The following is a 19743-nucleotide window of genomic DNA, read 5'->3' on the forward strand; positions in this document are numbered from 1 at the left end:
GAAGGACAATGATATCCTGTATACAGTCATGGACAAAAGTTTTGAGAATGACACCAAAATTATATTTTCACATGATCTGTTGCCCTCTGGTTTTTAATTGTGTTTGTCTGATGTTTACATCACATACAGAAATATAATTGCAATCATATTATGAGTACCAAAAGGTTATATTGACAGTTAGAATGAGTTAATGCAGCAAGGCAATATTTGCAGTGTTGACCCTTCTTCTTCAGGACCTCTGCAATTCTCCCTGGCATGCTCTCAATCAACTTCTGCATCAAATCCTGACTGATAGCTGTCCATTCTTGCATAAGCAATGCTTGCATTTTGCCAGAATATGTTGGTTTTTGTTTGTCCACCCGTCTCTTGATGATTGCCCACAAGTTCTCAATGGGATTACGATCTGGGGAGTTTCCAGGCCATGGACCCAAAATCTCTATGCTTTGTTCCATGAGCCATTTAGTGATCACCTTTGCTTTATGGCAAGGTGCTCCATCATGCTGGAAAAGGCATTGTTGGGCGCCAAACTGCTCTTGGACAGTTGGGAGAAGTTGCTCTTGGAGTACATTCTGGTACCATTCTTTATTTATGGCTGTGTTTTTAGGCAAGACTGTGAGTGAGCCGATTCCCTTGGCTGAGAAGCAACCCCACACATGAATCGTTTCAGGATGCTTAACAGTTGGCATGAGACAAGACTGGTGGTAGCGCTCACCTCTTCTTCTCCTAATAAGCTGTTTTCCAGATGTCCCAAACAATCGAAAAGGGGATTCATCTGAGAAAATGACTTTACCCCAGTCCTCAGCAGTCCACTCCCTGTACCTTTTGCAGAATATCATTTGGTCCCTGATGTTTTTTCTGGAGATAAGTGGCTTCTTTGCTGCCCTCCTTGAAACCAGGCCTTGCTCAAGCAGTCTCTGCCTCACAGTGCGTGCAGAAGCACTCACACCAGCCTGCTGCCATTGCTGAGCTAGCTCGGCACTGCTGGTAGTCCGATCCCGCAGCTGAAACAGTTTTAAGAAACGGTCCTGGCGTTTGCTGGTCCTTTTTGGGCGCCCAGGAGCCTTTTTGACAACAATGGAAGCTCTGTCCTTAAAGTTCTTGATGATGCGATAGATTGTTGACTGAGGTGCAATTTTTGTAGCTGCGATACTCTTCCCTGTTAGGCCATTTTTGTGCAGAACAATGATGACTGCACGTGTTTCTTTAGAGATAACCATGGTTAACTGAAGAGAAACAATGATACCAAGCACCAGCCTCCTTTTAAAGTGTCCAGTGGTGTCATTCTTACTTAATCATGACTGATTGATCGCCAGCCCTGCCTCATCAACACCCACACCTGTGTTAATGGAACAATCACTAAAACAATGTTAGCTGCTCCTTTTAAGCAGGGATGCAATGCTGTTGGAATGTGTTTTGGGGGTTAAAGTTCATTTTCTTAGCCAATATTGACTTTGCAAGTAATTGCTGTTAAGCTGATCACTCTTTATGACATTCTGGAGTATATGCAAATTGCCATTAGAAAAACTTAAGCAGTAGACTTTGTAAAAATTAATATTTGTAGCATTCTCAAAACTTTTGGCCATGACTGTAAAAACTGAAGTTGGGAATACAGCAGCCATTTGGTGGTGTATCTGGATAGTGACAAAGCTCACACCTTAACCATAGGGATTGGGAGAAGAAGCCATAAAACACTGAACAAATTGTACAAATAGTGTGTGACAGCAAAGCAGTGAAGAAAATGAACGTATGAGACACAGGCTTTTGGTTATCATATGTAGTGATGACACTTTAAAGATTGAAAGGTGTTGGATACAGTCCTAAGAGACATCAGAGATTCCTACATGCCTTCTCAGGCAACTAGCACCTTGCAGTACTTTCAAATGGAAGCAAATCAATTTGCCACAAATTGAAATTTGGGAAAAATTTGGAAATTATAGTAAATTTAAATTTCAAAAAATGTTCCAATCTCTAAAGAAACCACTAAGAAGTGAATTGAATAATGTTGACTTGGCACATGTCAAGTGGTGCGATATATTAGGGAGCAGGTAAAAAATCAGTTCTTATTGTTAATGTGTTGGAACCAGGATAAATGGTCAAACATAAAGATCCAAACAAGCCTGACAAGGACCAAATATTATTGGCTAGAGGAATTGGGGAGAACATCTCCAAAATGACATGTTCTTGTTCCCAGTATTGAATGGTTAGTACAGTGGTGGTTAGTAACAGTGGTGACTGTAAAAAAAACTTCAGAACCAGCTCCTGGGTCATAAGCACCTGCTAGGCATGAGGGTGAAATATGTAAAACAGGTGCGAGATGCAACAGCGGAGAGAATGAGGATTCACTGGTAACATTAGCCCTTCAGATGAGAGATAATAGTATGGCACAAGTAACGGGGGTAAATCAGAGTACTTCACATAGGATAAATCAGCTACACATGTATGCAGAGCTCACTAAGCCGCATATCCATGTTAGGGAGTATTTGCACTCACAATACCAGTAGGCTGTCTCCACTCTCTGAAGCATGGCCTAAGTCTATACTCAATTCCGTAAGTATCTGCATAAGGCAACAGCCCGCCTCATTTGGGTTCTGTGTTGGGGCGTACATTGGGTTCGGACATTGGGTTCCTCCGGCAATGATATACTGTACGGTATTCGGTCTTCGGGTTCTTTAAGCGATGATATTCGTAGTCAAGCTTCCAATGACATAAATTATGGTCTTCCACTAGCATAGATCACAGGCTTTCACAGGCATTGATAACAGTTCTTCTACCCAGCTCAGGTCACCGATATTCCTTTCTGCTTAGGTCATGGAACTTCCTCTGAGCTTAGGTCTTTCCAGGGATCTGACTGCTTTCAGATACTTCTGGGGTGATGAGGCTATAAGTGTACTTCATTGCCACATGACCTTCCTGGATCCAAGATCTAGTGTGGTGCCAACCCCTCCTCTTCTTAGCCATACGGGCCTTTTATACTAACCCCTTCATGACCGCGGGGCATATGGCTACGTCCTGTTTTTACATGACTTAATGACCAGGGATGTACCCGTATGTCCCAAAAATTGCGAGGGCACAGGGGGCTGTGCACGCGCGATTGCGGACGGTGACTTGGCTTACTCGACAGCCGACTCACTGCCCTCGAAGTCAGGGACAGTGCCTGCGCCATCCCTGGCTGCTTAATCCCCTAATTGCCGTAATCAATACCGGTCGTGACACTTAGGGGATTAGGAGATGGATCACACTCCCTCTTACCTCTTATCTGGACCCCTGTGATGTAATCGCAAGGACTTGTTTGTTATCATGATGACCCATGGCTGTTATGATGACTTCCGGGTCACCTGACTGCTGGGGGCCTACAGAGAGTGTTACAGGTGAAGGGGACGCACTCGCCACGCTCGGGTCCGGGGCTTCTGCTGCTGCTGCTCGGTGGCTCGAGCGGTGGACCGGACCCGGGAACTCGAGCAGCGCTCCTCATCCGTGAGTGAAATGGAGATGGTATGTTTAGCAAGATTGTTTGTGATGCCACCCACAGGTCGTGGTGATAATGGCACCACCGCTGCTGGTAATGGGGATCCTGGGAGAGATGGTAGGGTGCAGCTGAGATGTTGTCCCCTCCGTGGGCAGGGGTTGGTGATCCCAGGGCCCGATGGTGTAACGGGGAGGCCGGATGGCTGGGGTGCAGGGACTGCGCGGCGCGGTGCCGGACGGCACTGGTGTACTCACTCAGACAATCACAGACAGAGTCGTAGGTAAACCAAAACGGCCGGATGGACGGGTCCCGCAGCCGGCTGCAGTGTTAATGTTGTTGTGCTCTCCCCGGACGGCTGATGGTGGCTGTCTTTCCCTGCACCTTTGAGAATGTTCTTGACTCCTGTGGTTGCCCACCGGTAGTCCGCTCCCCGGCGTATAGGTGCCGTAGGAGCCCGTTTTGCCTGCAGGCGCTGGCCCTTGGATCTCTAGCCTGTAGCGGTGGCTGTATATCCTCTCTTGGTGGATGGTTGCCTTCAATCGGGACTTGGTTGTTAGGAAACCCCCGGGGTTCCTGTCACACTCGGATTTGACTATTGACGGCGGCTCCAAGCCTGGTCAGGGTCCAATGGCCCTGCCTGTGTGCTTAGCTTTATTCCATTCCCCAGTCCGGTACCGGCGGGCTGACGCCCGACCCAGGTCCTTACGGCTCTGCGGAGTTCCACCAACTCTTGCAGATGGCCACCACCGTCTGCCAACCTTGCTGTCAGTGTCCGGGCTCCAACCCAGACACTTGCAGTTCGTGACCTCTCACTTCCACCTCCTAAACTCATCTACTGCTTTTCCCGCCTCCAGGCCTGTGAACTCCTCGGTGGATGGAGCTAACCGCTTGGCTCCACCCCACCTGGTGTGGACATCAGACCCTGGAGGGAGGCAACAAGGATTTTTGATTGACTGTTGTTACTGTCTAGGGTGGGTGTTTGTGTGTTGGTATGTATGTGACTACCTGGCTAGTCCAGGGCGTCACAAGAGCATCTGTGATCATGCCTGCTGCGTGATCACACCCTCTCTCACTGCAGCGCTGACAGCCATGCTGAACTCATTGTGCCTGCCCTCGTCAGATTGCAGACCTTACTTAGTTTTTTGGCCTGGAAAGTACCAGTGTGGGAGACTGGCTGGGAATCCCCGTTTCCGTCCGCTGCATTGTTGTGCAGTGATCGGTCACTGCAGAACATTGCAGCTGCGATCAGAGCACTGTGGGGTGATGTCCCATAAAGGAACTTTAGTTAAAAAGTAAAAAAAAGTTTTTAAGACAGCAAAACTATTAAAAAAAAATTAGAAAATAAAAAACAAAAAAAAATTCCAATAAATAGCTATATTTGTCCAAAAAAAATAAAATAAACAAAAAAGTACACATATTTAGTATTGCTATGTCTGCCACAACATGAGTTATAAAACTGTGCCACTAGTTAACCCCTTCAGTGAACACTGTAAAGAAAAAAGTAGCAAAAACTGTCCTTTCAACATACAGCTGACAAAAAAAGTGAAATAAAACATGATCAAAAAGTCATATATAAATAAAAATAGTACCGCTGAAAATCATCTTGTCCTGCAAAAAACAAGCCACCATACAGCTCTGTCAGCCAAAAAATAAAAAAGTTATAGCTCCCTAAATTCATCAATGCAAAAACATTTTTTTCCCTATAAAATTGTTTCTATGGAGTAAAAACAAATAAAAAATTATATAAATATGGTATCGCTGTAATCGTACTGAACTGAAGAATAAAGCTATGTTATCACTTTTATGTATGGTGGATGGCATAAAAAAAAACAAAAATGATTCCTGAATTGTTCTTTCTTCTTGATTCTGCCTCACAAAAAGTGAAAAAGAAAGTGATCAAAAATTATGTGACCAAAAATGGTGCCAATAAAATCTCCAACTCATCCCACAAAAAACAAGCCCTCACATGACTCTGTCAGCAGAAAAATTAAAAAAACTATAGCCCTCAAAATCCAGTGATGCAAAAAACCTTTATTTTGTAAAAAACATTTTAGTGTGACAGGCGCCAAACCGAAAAAAGCGATATACATCTGGTATCGCTTTAATCGTACTGACCGGCGAAGTAAACTGCCTAATCACTTATACCGCAGGGTGAACAGTGTAAAAAATAAAGCCAATTCTTCAACTACTGTTGATTTGTTCATTCTGCCTCTAAAAGATTGGAGTATGTCACGGCTCCTATATATCCTGAGCTCTGTGCTGAGCACTTACACTGGGGATTACGAGTAAAGGCCGCTTTACACGCAACGACATCGCTAACGAGATATCGTTGGGGTCACGGAATTCGTGACGCACATCCGGCCTCGTTAGCGACGTTGCATGTGACACCTACGAGTGATCGCTAATGATCAGAAATACTCACCAAATCATTGATCGTTGACACGTCGTTCATTTCCCAAATATTGTTGCTCATTTTGGACGCAGGTTGTTTGTCATTCCTGAGGCAGCACACATCGCTACGTGTGACACCCCAGGGACGACGAACAACAGCGTACCTGCGTCCTCCAGCAACGAGGTGGGAGTGACGTGAATACGGCTGCTCTCCGCCCCTCCGCTTCTATTGGTGGCCCGCTGATTGACGTTGCTGTGACACTGCACGAGCCGCCCCCTTAAAAAAGAGGTTGTTCGCCGCCCACAGCGACGTCGCTAGGAAGGTAAGTACGTGTGATGCGTACTTCCGATATTGTTCACCACGGGCAGCGATTTGCCTGTGACGCACAAACGACGGGGGCAGGTGCGATCGCTAGCGACATCGCTAGTGATGTTGCAGCGTGTAAAGCTGCCTTAAGGGTGCGTGCCCACTATCAGGAACAGCAGCATATTGGACACAGCATCTTTTCGTTGTGTCCAAACTGCTGCATTGTGCAGTACAAGCACAGTGGATGGTTTTATAGAAATCCCATACCCACTGTACTTCTATTCTCCGCAGCGTAAACTGACATGCAGTGAGGATTACCTAGATACAGTATGTCATTTTATGCTGCAGAAACGGAAGTGTCGTCACCTGGGAAAATGAGATTTGATGGTTTTTGCCTGTTGTCCTGATGAAGGGAGCTGAGTACTCCTGAAACGCCTTGACTTGTGCATGAAAATAAAGAAACATTAACTCTTTCATTGATCCGGATTGGTTAATAGCGTGGCTTTGAAAACCCGTCTTCTACTGCTTTCTGTTATCTGCCAAACCCGGGGCTGCAGCTGTTAATCTGGACTGTAGATGCGTTTATAGGAGTTGTGACTTGCACAACTTCTATAGGTGAGTTTGGTTCTACAGTGGAACCTTGGTTAACGAGAACAATCCCATAGGAAATCATTGCGATGCAGACAATTCGTTCCACAACTTGTTAAATGTCCCATTCTGGTCCCCTATTGTGCCATTCCACACACGTACAAACACGTACAAACACGCACAAACACGCACAAACATGCACGCACACACATATTATGCTCACCTTACCTTCCGTTCCGTCGCCGGCCTCCTGGATCTTGCAGTTCCCGGTACAGGATGTGTATCGGGTAACCATCGCGACCGATGCCAGAGGTTCCGCTGCCAGAGCGCTGACGTCAAAGGCAGGAGCCTCTTGCCTCTGATTGGTTAGCACGCTGCCTTTGAGTAGCAGCTGACAGTGGAAGTTCCTCCCTCGCCGCGATGGTTACCAATAAACATGCTGTAGCGGTGAACTACAAGAACCGTGAGGTCGGCGATGGAACAGAAGGTAAGGTGAGCATAATATGTGCGTGTGCGTTTTTGTATGTGTTTGTGTGTGTTTGCCTGTGTTTGTGTGTTTGTGTGTGTTTGTGCGGACTGTAAGAGCAGGTCAGAACGCGGTGGATGTACAGAACCGGAAGTGTGTGCAGTGAGTATTTGCTCATAAGGCAAGGTGGTTTCACCTGAATCACATATTTCGGAGATGTAGATGGAAACCCCGATGTAAGTGCTCAGCATAGAGCACAAGATAAATGTGAACTGATCCAAAATGTTCTGTACCCAAATCGCCACTAAATAGCAATCAAGTCAACCCACTATTACAATTACAATGTGGCTAAACCACAGTTGGCGTCCACATGTTTGCCATTGTTGTAGTGAGGAAAGGCCACTAAAATGTACGGAGTGCAGGTTTGCAAAAGCACGAGCTGGGCACAATGTACTGGGCACAATGGCTTATTTGCAATTCTTAATTCTGCAACATTCACGGTGTTTGACAACATGGGTGTTTTCCAAAGACAAAATAATCCCTATACCCATAGATGAATTCCCAGAGGGGTGTAATTTCAAAAAATTTCATCACTTGAGGGGGATTTCTTCTGTTCTGGCACTTAGCGGCTCTTCAAATGGAGTCCACAAACTATTCTAGGAAAATCTGTGCTCCAAATATCAAATGGTTCTCCTTCCCCTCCGAGCCCTGTGGAGCGGCCAAACACTCCTGTACAGTCACATGTGAGGTATTGCCACGTTCAGGAGAAATTATGTAACACATTATAAGAACATTTTTACCTATTCCGTTTGTGAAAATTGGAAATCTGGGGTTAACCAACATTTTAGTGGTAAAAATTATTTTTTGTTCACAGCCCATAATAGTATAAAATTTTGTGACACAACTGTAGTGTCAAAATGCTCACTGCACCACTGAATGAATTCATTGAGGGGTGCAGTTTGTAAAATGGGGTCACTTGGGGGGGTTCTGCTGTTCTGGCACCTAGGGGCTCTGCCAATGTGACATGGCACTCGCAAACCATTCCACCTAAATCTGCTCTCTAATATGGCACTTCTTCCCTTCATTTTGTAATGTGCCTCAAAAGTAGTTTTCTACCACATATGGGGTATTGGCATACTCAGGAGAAATTGCACAACAATTGTATGGTTCATTATTTCCTGTGACCCTAGTGAATTTGAAAAATTTGGCATTAATGCAACATTTTTGTGATTAAACTTTTTTTTTTTCGTTTTCACAATTCAACGTTATAAAATTCTGTGAAGCCCCCCGGGGGTTCCAGGTGCTCACCAACCATCAAGATAAATTGATTGAGGGGTCTAGTTTTGAAAATGGGGTCACTTGTGTAAAAGCTCTACTGTTTATGCACCTCAGGGGTTTTCTAAACGCGACATGGCATCCACTAATGATTTTAGCCAATTTTTTAGCCAATGATGCTCCTTCCTTTCCTAGCCGTGTGCACCTAAACACTTGATTTCCACCACTTATGAGGTATCTGCGTACTCAGGAGAAATTGCACTATAAATTTTATGGTGCATTTTTTCTTGATACCCTTGTGGGAAAAAATAACTACCTGGTTGAAGCAAAAATTTTGTGTTAATTTTTTTTTTTTATTGTCATGGCTCAACGTTATAAAATACTGTGAAGCCCCTGGGGCTCAAGGGGCTAACCAAACATCTAGATAAATTCCTTGAGGGGTAAAGTTTCCAAAATGGGGTCACTTGTGTGGGAACTCCACTGTTTAGGCACCTCAGGGGGTCTACAAACGCGACATGGCAGACACTAATGATTCCAGCTAATTTTCCTTTAAAAAAAATCAAATGGCGATAGTTTCCTTCCGAGCACTGCCATGCGCCCAAACAATTCATTTCCACCACATTTGAGGTAAAGGCGTACTCGTGACAGCTTGCACTATAAATTTTCTGGTTCATTTTTACCTGATAGCCTTGTGAAAAAAACGCTACCTGGTTGAAGCAACAATTTGTGGTAAAAAAATAATATATATTTTTACGGCTCAACGTTATAAACTTCTGTGAAGATTCCGGGGGTCCACGTGGCTCACAAAACATCTAGATAAATTTCCAAAGGGGGTCACTTGTGGGGAAACGCCACACCATGGAGTCCGCTAATGATTCCAGCTAATTTTGCTTTCAAAAACTCGAATGGCGCTACTTTCCTTCTGAGCACTGCCATGCACCCAATCAATTTATTTCCACCACATATGAGGTATCGGCGTTATTGGGACAAATTTTTCCTGATAGCTTTGTGAAAAGGCAAAATTTTATGGCTAAAGTAACATTTTTGTGTAAAAAAGTAAAATTTTCATTTTTTCCTTCCACATTGCTTTGGTTCCTGTGAAGACCCTAAAGGGTTAATAAACTTCTTGGATGTGGTTTTGAGCAGTGTGAGGTATGTAGTTTTCAGAATGGTGTCACTTTTTGTATTTCCTATCACCTAGGCCTCTCAAAATCACTCCAAATGTGATGTGGTTCTTAAAAAATGGTTTCGTAAATTTTGTTGGAAAAATGAGAAATTGCTGATGAACTTTGAACCCTTCTAACTTCCCAACAAAAAAAGAATGTTGTTTTAAAAAATGCGCTGATGTAAAGTAGACATGTAGGAAATGTTATTTAGTAATTATTTTGTGTGACATAACTCTCGTATTTATGGGCATACAATTTCAAAGTTTGAAAATTGCGACATTTTTGCCAAATTTACGAAATTTTCACAAATAAATGCAAACAAAATTGGCCTAAATTTACAACTATCACGAAGAACAATATATCACGAAAAAACAGTCTCAGAATCACTGGGATCAGTTGAAGCGTTCCAGAGTTATAACTTGTCAAAGTGACATTGGTCAGAATCATAAAAAATGGCCCATCAGAAGAGTGTTTTAGTGGCCGGGATGAAGGGGTTAAGTAACTGCGTTACAGGTGTCAGCTGACCCGGCATGTCCTACAAACTCTTCCACAGAGGAAACACACTTTTCAGTACTTAGTTCCTGTTGGTTCTTATTGGCTCCTTTGGCCAGCAGATGGCAATATTCCCTCACAGTCACTGCGAGTTGTCACTTTAGTGTATCTTCTGCTGTCCAGCTCCCTTATAAAAGGTATAGTCCATCTGGTCTGATTTCCCAGAGTAACTGTAACATAAATTGCTGAAAAAGTTAATGTTGGCTTTAATAGGAAGTTATTGGCTAAGGGAACAAGGAAAGCGCAATAGGGTATTATCCAGATTAAGATAGTGATAACAGGCAGTTCCACTCACCTGTTCAGGTTGTGTAAATTGGATATGGAAGAAGAAAGTGGGGGTCTCACCGCGCTATCACCAAACCAATCGTTGTAGATAATTTATTCCATGTCTTTATACAATTTCCACAGGTCAACGCATTTCAGAGCTTGCAGCCTCCTTCCTCAGGCCTTCAAGCAAATTACATAAATAATCTCTTACACAACCCCTCTAGTTGAGTTCTCTATATCTCACTTGCTTGTTGTTTGCCTGGTAAGACCCTATTGCACTATTCTCCACTGCTCTATTCTCATGTTCAGGTTGTGTGAGACACACTTAAAGGGTATCAAACAGGGTTCCAGCTGCTGCAGCCCCATAGGTTGTCAAATCCAAGGTAGTAATGCAGGTAGTTTGGAGATAGCGGGTGACCAGCGCTGCTGGTGTGTATCTGATCAAGGAATAAGGCGGGCTTTCCACACTACGACATCACAGGTGCGATGTTGGTGGGGTCAAATCGAAAGTGACGCACATCCAGCGTCGCTGTCGATATCGTAGTGTGCAAATCCTTTTACATATGATTAACGAGCGCAAAAGCGTCATTATCGTATGATCGGTGTAGGGTCCGACATTTCCATAATTTTGCATGCGCAACGGTACGATGTTGTTCCTCGTTCCTGCAGCAGCACACATCGCTGTGTGTGAACCCGCAGGAGCGAGGAACATCTCCTTACCTGCGTCCTGGCTGCAATGCGGAAGGACGGAGGTGGGCGGGATGTTTACGTCCCGCTCATCTCCGACCCTCCGCTTCTATTGGCTGCCTGCCGTGTGACGTCGCTGTGACGCTGCACGGCCCGCCCCCTCAGGAAGGAGGCGGGTCGCCGGCCAGAGCGACGTCGCAGGGCAGGTGAGTGCATGTGAAGCTGCCGTAGCAATAATATTCGCTATGGCAGCAATTACAAGATATCGCAGCTGCGACGGGGGTGGAGACTATCGCTGCAGCGTCGGTAACACATTGTTACCGATATCACAGCGTGCAAAGCCCGCCTAAGAATCAGGCCAAAGTATTAGTCCAATTTATTCTCTACGCATATTCAAAGTATCCCAACTTCTTCTTCAGGAGAACAACTGAGAAGTGAAAAAAACGGTTCCCTAGCCCTACTATAGACTGTAGTTCATGATCTCTCAGGTATATTTGGTTCAGTTTTATCCCGGTAATCCTCCATGTTGTCATGACACAGATAATAGTCGCTGTATGTCACAAGTAAAACAGTTTATTCTCCAGCAATGTCTAAGTGAACACATAAAGGGAATCTGTCACCAGGTTTTTGCTCCCCCATCTGAGAGCAGCATAATGTAGAGAAAAAGACCCTGATTCTAGCGAAGAGTCACTCCTGAGCTGTTTGCTGCAGATCTAGCAGTTATACAGAGCTGAATATGCTGGACTACCTGACAGCAGGACAAGTACTCTTCTAATGATGATCTTCTGCTAATTAAACAGTGATTTTATCTAAACTACCAGAAGTGACACATCACTGGAATCAGGATCTCAGATCCAGATCTGATAAAGCATTTGTAGGATGTGCTGGATAAAGCACTGCCCTCTATAGAGGCTGTTGCAGTTTAAAGAATTTAAAGGATATGATGTTAACATATTTGTGACATATACCAGGATATGATCTCTTCACATATTAGTTGTGGCTTACAATTATCTCTAGAGCCATTGCGCTCTGATAGTCCTGTCGCACAATGGATACCAATGACGAGTAACAAATCCAATTAACTGATAATGGGGTTGTATGATTTTTCGATAAAGTATGGTGGAGGAATCTGCAATGGAAGTACCTGACATAGACTCCATTACAGGGACATACAGGCTATATTGTGGATAAATATAAAAAATAGCAAAATATAACACCAGATTAATATACTGCTTGTTTTTTTACCTCCTTAACATTAAATTTGTCCCTTTGGTGAGCAAAATGTCATGTGTTATAGCCAAATATATCAAATTTTGACTCATAAGCCAGTCCAGAAGCCTGGTGTTATTTTTCTGTACCCCAATTCCTATGTTTTCATGCAAAGTTGAATAGCATGGTCTTGTTTACATGTTGAAGGTATGGCTTTTTTTTTGCCTAAATTCCTCTGTGTAGATCACTTTTGGTAAGACTTCTCTGAACAGTAGAAGCGTGTACTGTAGATTGTTGCCAGTTCTGAGTTGATGGCATGGCTGGACATCTTCAACATTTGAAGGAAAGTAAGCATGATGTGTCTTTCATCTGCTTCACAAAGTTTCCTTACTTCTACAGTTCTCAACTTTGCTCATTTCCTGGTGCTGCTTCAAATGAGCTTGAACATCACATCTTGAAACTCCAGTCTGCTGTGAACTCTTAGGGGTACTTCACACACAGCGAGATCGCTACTGAGATCGCTGCTGAGTCACGTTTTTTGTGACCTCATTAGCGATCTCGCAGTGTGTGACACTGAGCAGCGATCTGGCCCCTGCTGTGAGATCGCTGCTCGTTACACACAGCCCTGGTTCGCTTTTGTATTGTTGCTCTCCCGCTGATAAGCACACATCGCTGTGTGTGACAGCGAGAGAGCAACAATCCTGAATGTGCAGGGAGCAGGAGCCGGCGTCTGACAGCCTGCGGTAAGCTGTAACTAAGGTAAACATCGGGTAACCAAGGTGGTTACCCGATATTTACCTTCGTTACCAGCCTCCGCAGCTCTCACGCTGCCAGTGCCGGCTCCTGCTCCCTGCACACGCTAAGTTAAGCGGTGTGAGCTGGTAACTAAGGTAAACATCGGGTAACCATACCCGATGTTTACCTTAGTTACCAGTGTCCGCAGCTTCCAGACGCCGGCTCCGTGCAAGCGCAGCGTCGCTTGCACGTCGCTGCTGGCTGGGGGCTGGTCACTGGTCGCTGGTGAGATCTGCCTGTTTGACAGCTCACCAGCGACCATGTAGCGATGCAGCAGCGATCCTGCCCAGGTCAGATCGCTGGTCGGATCGCTGCTGCATCGCTAAAGTGTGAAGGTACCCTTAGTCAGGGAGGCACCTTGCTGATGCAGTATAACTAGGTTGTGTCTTGTGTAGAGATGAGCGAGCCTCTGAAGGCTCGAGTTCGGTTTGTCGAACAGAGGCTCCGTTCGAGTTCAGTTCGACGAACCGTTCGACGAACCTCTCGAGCCCCATTGAAACAAATGGCAGGCAAACACAAACACATAAAAACACATTATAAATGTACACATACAGTTAATAAACATTGCCATAACACTTACAGGTCCCCGCGACGGGTCCTGCACTCTGTCTCCCGCCGCTTTTCCTTCTGATAATTGCTGCGTCCTCCCGGTAACCAGCACTGATGATAGGACCTATCAAGACGTCAAAATAGCATGTGACCAGTCACATGTCTATTATCTCATTAGCTACAGACTGGACGTCATGCTAGGTCCTGTCAGTGCATCTCTCCGGTACGCGGTGATCGTTCCAGCATCTCCGTGAACCGGCGAGATGCTCTGGCACACGGTCGGCTTCCCCATTCTGCTTCCCTGTTCCATTATTCACCGGCTGCCACAGCCGGTCAATAACAGAGATCACCGTTGCTATAGCAACGCGCCTGTCAGCGATGATGTCACCGCTTACAGCCTTTGCTACTCGCTGAGTGATATAGACTGCACGGGAAGCAGCAGCATCTTCCTCCCATGCAGCGCTGTCTGATGTAGCAGAGCTGCATGGGTTGAAAGAGAAAGAAGACAGAAGACCATGGATCGTGAAGGGATGCGAGGGAGTAATGAACATGAAGTCTCTAAGTGTGTCTGTGTATTTATTTCTATTAAAGTATTTTTTTCTCTGTGTGGTGTCTTTTTTTTTAACCCTTTATTGGAGATTCTTAATAGCTGGGTCAAACTTGCCTGACATTACGAATCTCTGACTTAATACTAGCTAGTAAAACAAAGCTAGTATTAACTCATTATTACCCAGCAAGCCACTCATCACCAGGGCAGCTGGGAGAGTTGGATACAGCGCTAGATGATGGCGCTTCTATGAAAGCGCCATTTTCTGGGGCGGCTGCGGACTGCAATTCGCAGCAGAGGGGCCCAGAAAGCTCGGGCTAACCTGTGCTGCGGATTCCAATCCCCAGCTGCCTAGTTGTACCTGGCTGGACACAAAAATGGGGCGAAGCTCATGTCGATTTTTGTTTTAATTATTTCATGAAATTCATGTCTTCCCTATTTTTTTTAGTTCCCAGCCAGGTACAAATAGACAGCTGGGTGTTGGGGGCAGCCGTACATGCCTGCTGTACCTGGCTAGCATACAAAAATATGGCGAAGCCCACGTAATTTTTTTGGCGGGCAAAAAACTCCTACATACAGTCCTGGATGGAGTATGCTGAGCCTTGTAGTTCTGCAGCTACTGTCTGCTCTCCGGCATACACTAGTGAATGGAGCATGCTGAGCCTTGTCATTCTACAGCTGCTGTCTGCTCTCCTCCATACAGACAGACAGCAGCTGCAGAACTACAAGGTTCAGCATACTCCATCCAGGACTGTATGCAGGAGTTTTTTGCCCCCCCAAAAAATTATGTGGGCTTCGCCATATTTTTGTATGCTAGCCAGGTACAGCAGGCACCTACGGGCTGCCCCCAACCCCCAGCTGCCTATTTGTACCCGGCTGGGAACCAAAAATATAGGGAAGCCCTTTTTTTTATTTCATGAATTTCATGAAATAATTAAAAAAAAAAAATGACGTGGGCTTCGCCCAATTTTTGTGTCCAGCCAGGTACAGCTAGGCAGCTGGGAATTGGAATCCAAAGCTCAGGGTGCCCAAGCTTTCTGGGCACCCATGTTGCGAATTGCAGTCCGCAGCTGTCGCGGGCGGAGGGTCCGCGGTACCCTACGCTTGGGTCCAGGGCTGCTGCTCGGTGGCTCGAGTGGTGGGCCGGACCCTGGGACTTGAACAGCGCTCCTCGCCCACGAGTGAAAAGGGGGTGGTTTGTTTGGGGAGATAGTTCGTGACGCCACCCACGGGTCGTGGTGATAATGGGCATCACCGCTGCTGGTGACGGGGATCCTGGGAGCGATGGCAGTGAGCAGCTAGGATGTTGGTTCCCCCTCCATGGGTAGGGGTTGGTGATCCCGGGGCCTGGTGGTGGTACGGGGAGGCAGGGTAGCTGGGGTGCAGGGTTGCGGAGGCAGTGCGGTGCAGTGCCGGATGGCACTGTTGTACTCACTCAGGCACAGATTCACAGAGTCTCTGGTAAACCAAACGGCTGGAAGGACGAGTCCCGTAGCCGGCTGCAGTGTCTTTGCTCTCCCCAGACAGGTTGATGGTGGCTGTCTTTCCCTGCACCGTTGTAGAATGTGTTGACTCCGATGGTTTCCCAACGGTAGTCCGCTCCCCGGCGTGAATGTACCGTAGGAGCCCCTTTTTCCCGCAGGCGCTGGCCCTTGGATCTCTAGCCTATGGCGGTGGCTTTTTATCTTCACTGTGTGGACGGTTGCCTTCTGTCGGGTCTTGGGTGTTAGGGAACCCCTGGGGTTCCGGTCACTCTTGGATTTGACCGTTGTCGGCGGCTCCTAGCCTGGTTGGGGTCTGATGGCCCTGCCTTTGTGCTTGGTACAAATCTGCTCCCCGGTTCGGTACCGGCGGGCCACTACCCGTCCCCAGTCCTACGGTTCTGTTGACTTGAACCACCTCCTGCTCCTACCCAGACACCAAAAGTTTCTGTCCTGTCACTTACAACTCCAAAACGAATCTGTTACTTTTCCCGCCTCCAGGCCTGTGAACTCCTCGGTAGGTGGGGCCAACCGCCTGGCTCCGCCCCACCTGGTGTGGACATCAGACCTTGGAGGAGGCAACAAGGATTTTGTTTGGCTGGTGTTGACTATCCAGGGAAGGGGGTGTGTGTGATGTTATGTTTGTGACTATCTGGCTAGTCCAGGGTGTCACACAGCCGCCCCAGAAAATGGCGCTTTCATAGAAATGCCATGTTCTGGCGCTGTATCCAACTCTTCCAGCTGCCCTGGTGATGGGTGGCTCACTGGGTAATAATGGGGTTAGGGCTAGCTGTATGTTATTAACTGGCCCTAAGCCTGAAATTCATGGTGTCACGCCAATATTAGACATGGCCACCATGAATTTCTAGTACAGATAAAAAAAAACACAACACACAGAAAAATATTTTTATTAGAAATAAAACACAACTCAATTAGTGACTCCATCTTTATTGAAATAAAAAACCCCCCTCCGCAGTAATCCTGGGTCAAGGGTCCATCGCCGTCCAATCCGGATCCAATATCATCTGATCGGTTTTCTGGAAGGCTAAGCGATCAGATGATGTGTCAGGTTCAAGGGCCTGAATCACATGACACAGCAGCTGATTGTATAAACGGCTTTTATACAATCAGCTGATGCATCAGTGCAAAAAAAACCCAAACATACTACACACTTCAGTGCAGACTCCTGTCCGACAGCATTAGCTGATAGTTTTGCCGGCCGGGCGGTAAAAAGCCGGCCACACCGCTCGATTTAGCACATCAGCTGATCATCGCCAGGTCTGAGAAAGAGAGAGAGAGAAAGAAGAGAACGAAGATAGAAAGAGAGGAGAGAGAGAGAAGAGAAACGAGAGGGAAGAGAAAGAAGAGAGAGAGGAGAGAGAGAGAGAAAAAGAGAGACTGAGAAAAAGAGAGAGATAGAAAAAGAGAGGAAAAGAGAGAGCGAGGGGAGAGAGGAGAGAGAAAAAGAGAGAGAGAGAAAAGGGAGAGGGAGAGAGAGGGAGAGAGAGAAGAGAGAGAGAAGAGAGAGGAGAGAGAGCGAGAGCGATAATCTTGAAGTCTGCATTGCTGAAGTCTCTGCTGACCGCGCGATTCACTTCATTGCTATGTGGAGCTGATACAGAGCACTCGTGTTCTGTAGCAGAGCTAACTGTGTCGTGTGGATTACGTCAGACCTGGAGGGGTATTTGGGGATTTTAATAAAATGGTGAAACACTGTGTTTTTTGTCTTTTATTCCAAATAAAGGATTTTTCGCTGTGTGTGTTTCTTTACTTTCACTTTCAGTTTAATCATGGAAGGTGTCTCGGGGAGACACCTGCCATGATTAACTCATTATTACCCTGATTGCCACCACACCAGGGCAATTCGGGATGACCTGGGTGGAGTCCCGGGACTGTTCGCATCTAATGGATGCGGCAATTCCGGGCAGCTGCTGGGTGATATTGTTAGGGTGGTGGGCTCCCAATAATGTGGCGCTCCCCATCCTGACAATACCAGCCTCCAGCCGTGTGGCTTTATTTTGGCTGGTATCAAATATGGGGGGAACCGCATTTTTTTGTATTTATTATTTATTTATTTTACTGAACGATACAGACCTGCCCACCGGCGGCTGTGATTTGTTGCAGTGAGACAGCTGTCACTCATCGTGGGGGCGTGACTGACTGCAACCAATCATAGGCGCCGGTGGGCGGGAAAAGCACGGAATACCTGATTGAATAATGAAGCGGCAGCCATTTTCTAAAGAGGAAAAGACACCGCAGATTTGTGACAGCCGTGCAGCGAGACGCTTGTGATCGGTGAGTAGGAAAGAGAGAGGGATTGTGCTGGGGACGTAGGACGCATGCAGATAGCAATGTGTGCACATAGCCTCGTTTTTGTTGATCGAACCGTTCTTGAACCTAACTCGAACTGTTGAGCTTTTAGCAAAAAGCTCGAGTTCGACGAACCTCTCGAACACCCCCGAAAATTACTCGAACATGAAATTGGCGAACCTCGAACATCGCTCATCTCTAGTCTTCTGTGCTGTGTGCCATGGTATATGACCTGTAAAATGAAACAGTGCTGATAACATTGTATTTGCAAATATCTACAAGGTCATGTACACAATAGGCAGGTATTGTGCACATGTCCTAATGAATAGGACAGTTGAACAGTACGTCCCAGGTATGTGCAGATGTATCACCCAACCAGTACATGCAGTCATTAGCGGGAATAGTAAGTGAGCAAAAAAAAAAAAAAAAAATTGCTGTGACATGTAGTGCACTTTATGTTTTGGGATTGGGAAGGCAATATAGGTGGGTCTTTGTGCCAGAATTGCTTTGTAATCCCAGTCCGGCCCTGAAAATAATCCACTACAATATCAAAAGTCACTGGCAGAACTGATTTGGGTCGCTAGGATCCAACAGCTTTTTTTATTCTAGATAGACACCTGATGATCACTTGATCGTAGGGACCAATGAAAAGGAATTCTTTTATTAAGTGCACAGCACTTACTGAGCGCTAAGAATCCAGCAAAAGGAAAGACAGAAGTGGTAATAAATTGCTTAGTTTTCATTTTGCCTACAAGCCACAAATTCACCCTGCTCTTGCCAAATTGCTAAAGCTTTAATTCCACATTGCAAATTGAAAATGGTGTAGGATTAACCATTTTAAGACCATGCCACTTTAGGAGTTCACACTAAACACCTTGTATACAAAATGTGACCTTGATGTTCCAATAGAACTAATAATCTTCTGAAGCAGCAGTTGATGTCATCACATGCCTGTGTCAACAGATATGGACAACTGGTAAATGACCCAAAAGACTGGACAAGATCAGTGTTAATTCATATTCTGAAGAAAGGAGATGCTACTGACTGTGGAAACCATCGGATTACTGTGCTCATACATCATGCCAGCAAAATACTGCTGAAGATCCTACAAAGATGGTTACAGCCTTACTTTGACAAAGAAGTGCCCAAGAATCAAGCAGGATTCAGAAAAGGCAGGGAAACAAGTAATGTAATAGCTAACATTAGATGGATGATGGAAAAGGCCAAAGAATGTAACAAGGAACTGTATTTTTGCTTCATCAACTACAGCAGAGCCTTTGACTGTGTTGCTCACCAGAAACTTTGGAATACCATGAAGGATATGGGTGAGAAAGCCATGGAACCCATAGGGTGGAGGGGCGACATGACTAGAGGGAAGGGAAGGAGTGATGGGGTTAATGGAAACAGGAATGGTTTGTTTATAAGGCAGAATAAAAGGGATTGGTGGGTAGGAGGAGTTCCCTGGAGGAAGAGGTGGGACAGTTGAGGGGTGTAAGTAAAGGACTTTGACTTACCCCCTCTCTCTTGACTTCCGGATATGGAACGATCTGACTGGAGAGGTTCCTATAAGGTGTCAGGACGTCACCTTCTATTTCTCCATGGAGGAGTGGGAGTATTTAGAAGGACACAAAGATCTGTACAAGGACGTCATAATGGATGTTCCCCAGCCCCTCACATCACCAGACTT

Source organism: Anomaloglossus baeobatrachus, chromosome 4, assembly GCF_048569485.1.
Source record: "Anomaloglossus baeobatrachus isolate aAnoBae1 chromosome 4, aAnoBae1.hap1, whole genome shotgun sequence".
In the NCBI taxonomy this organism is placed as follows: Eukaryota; Metazoa; Chordata; class Amphibia; order Anura; family Aromobatidae; genus Anomaloglossus; species Anomaloglossus baeobatrachus.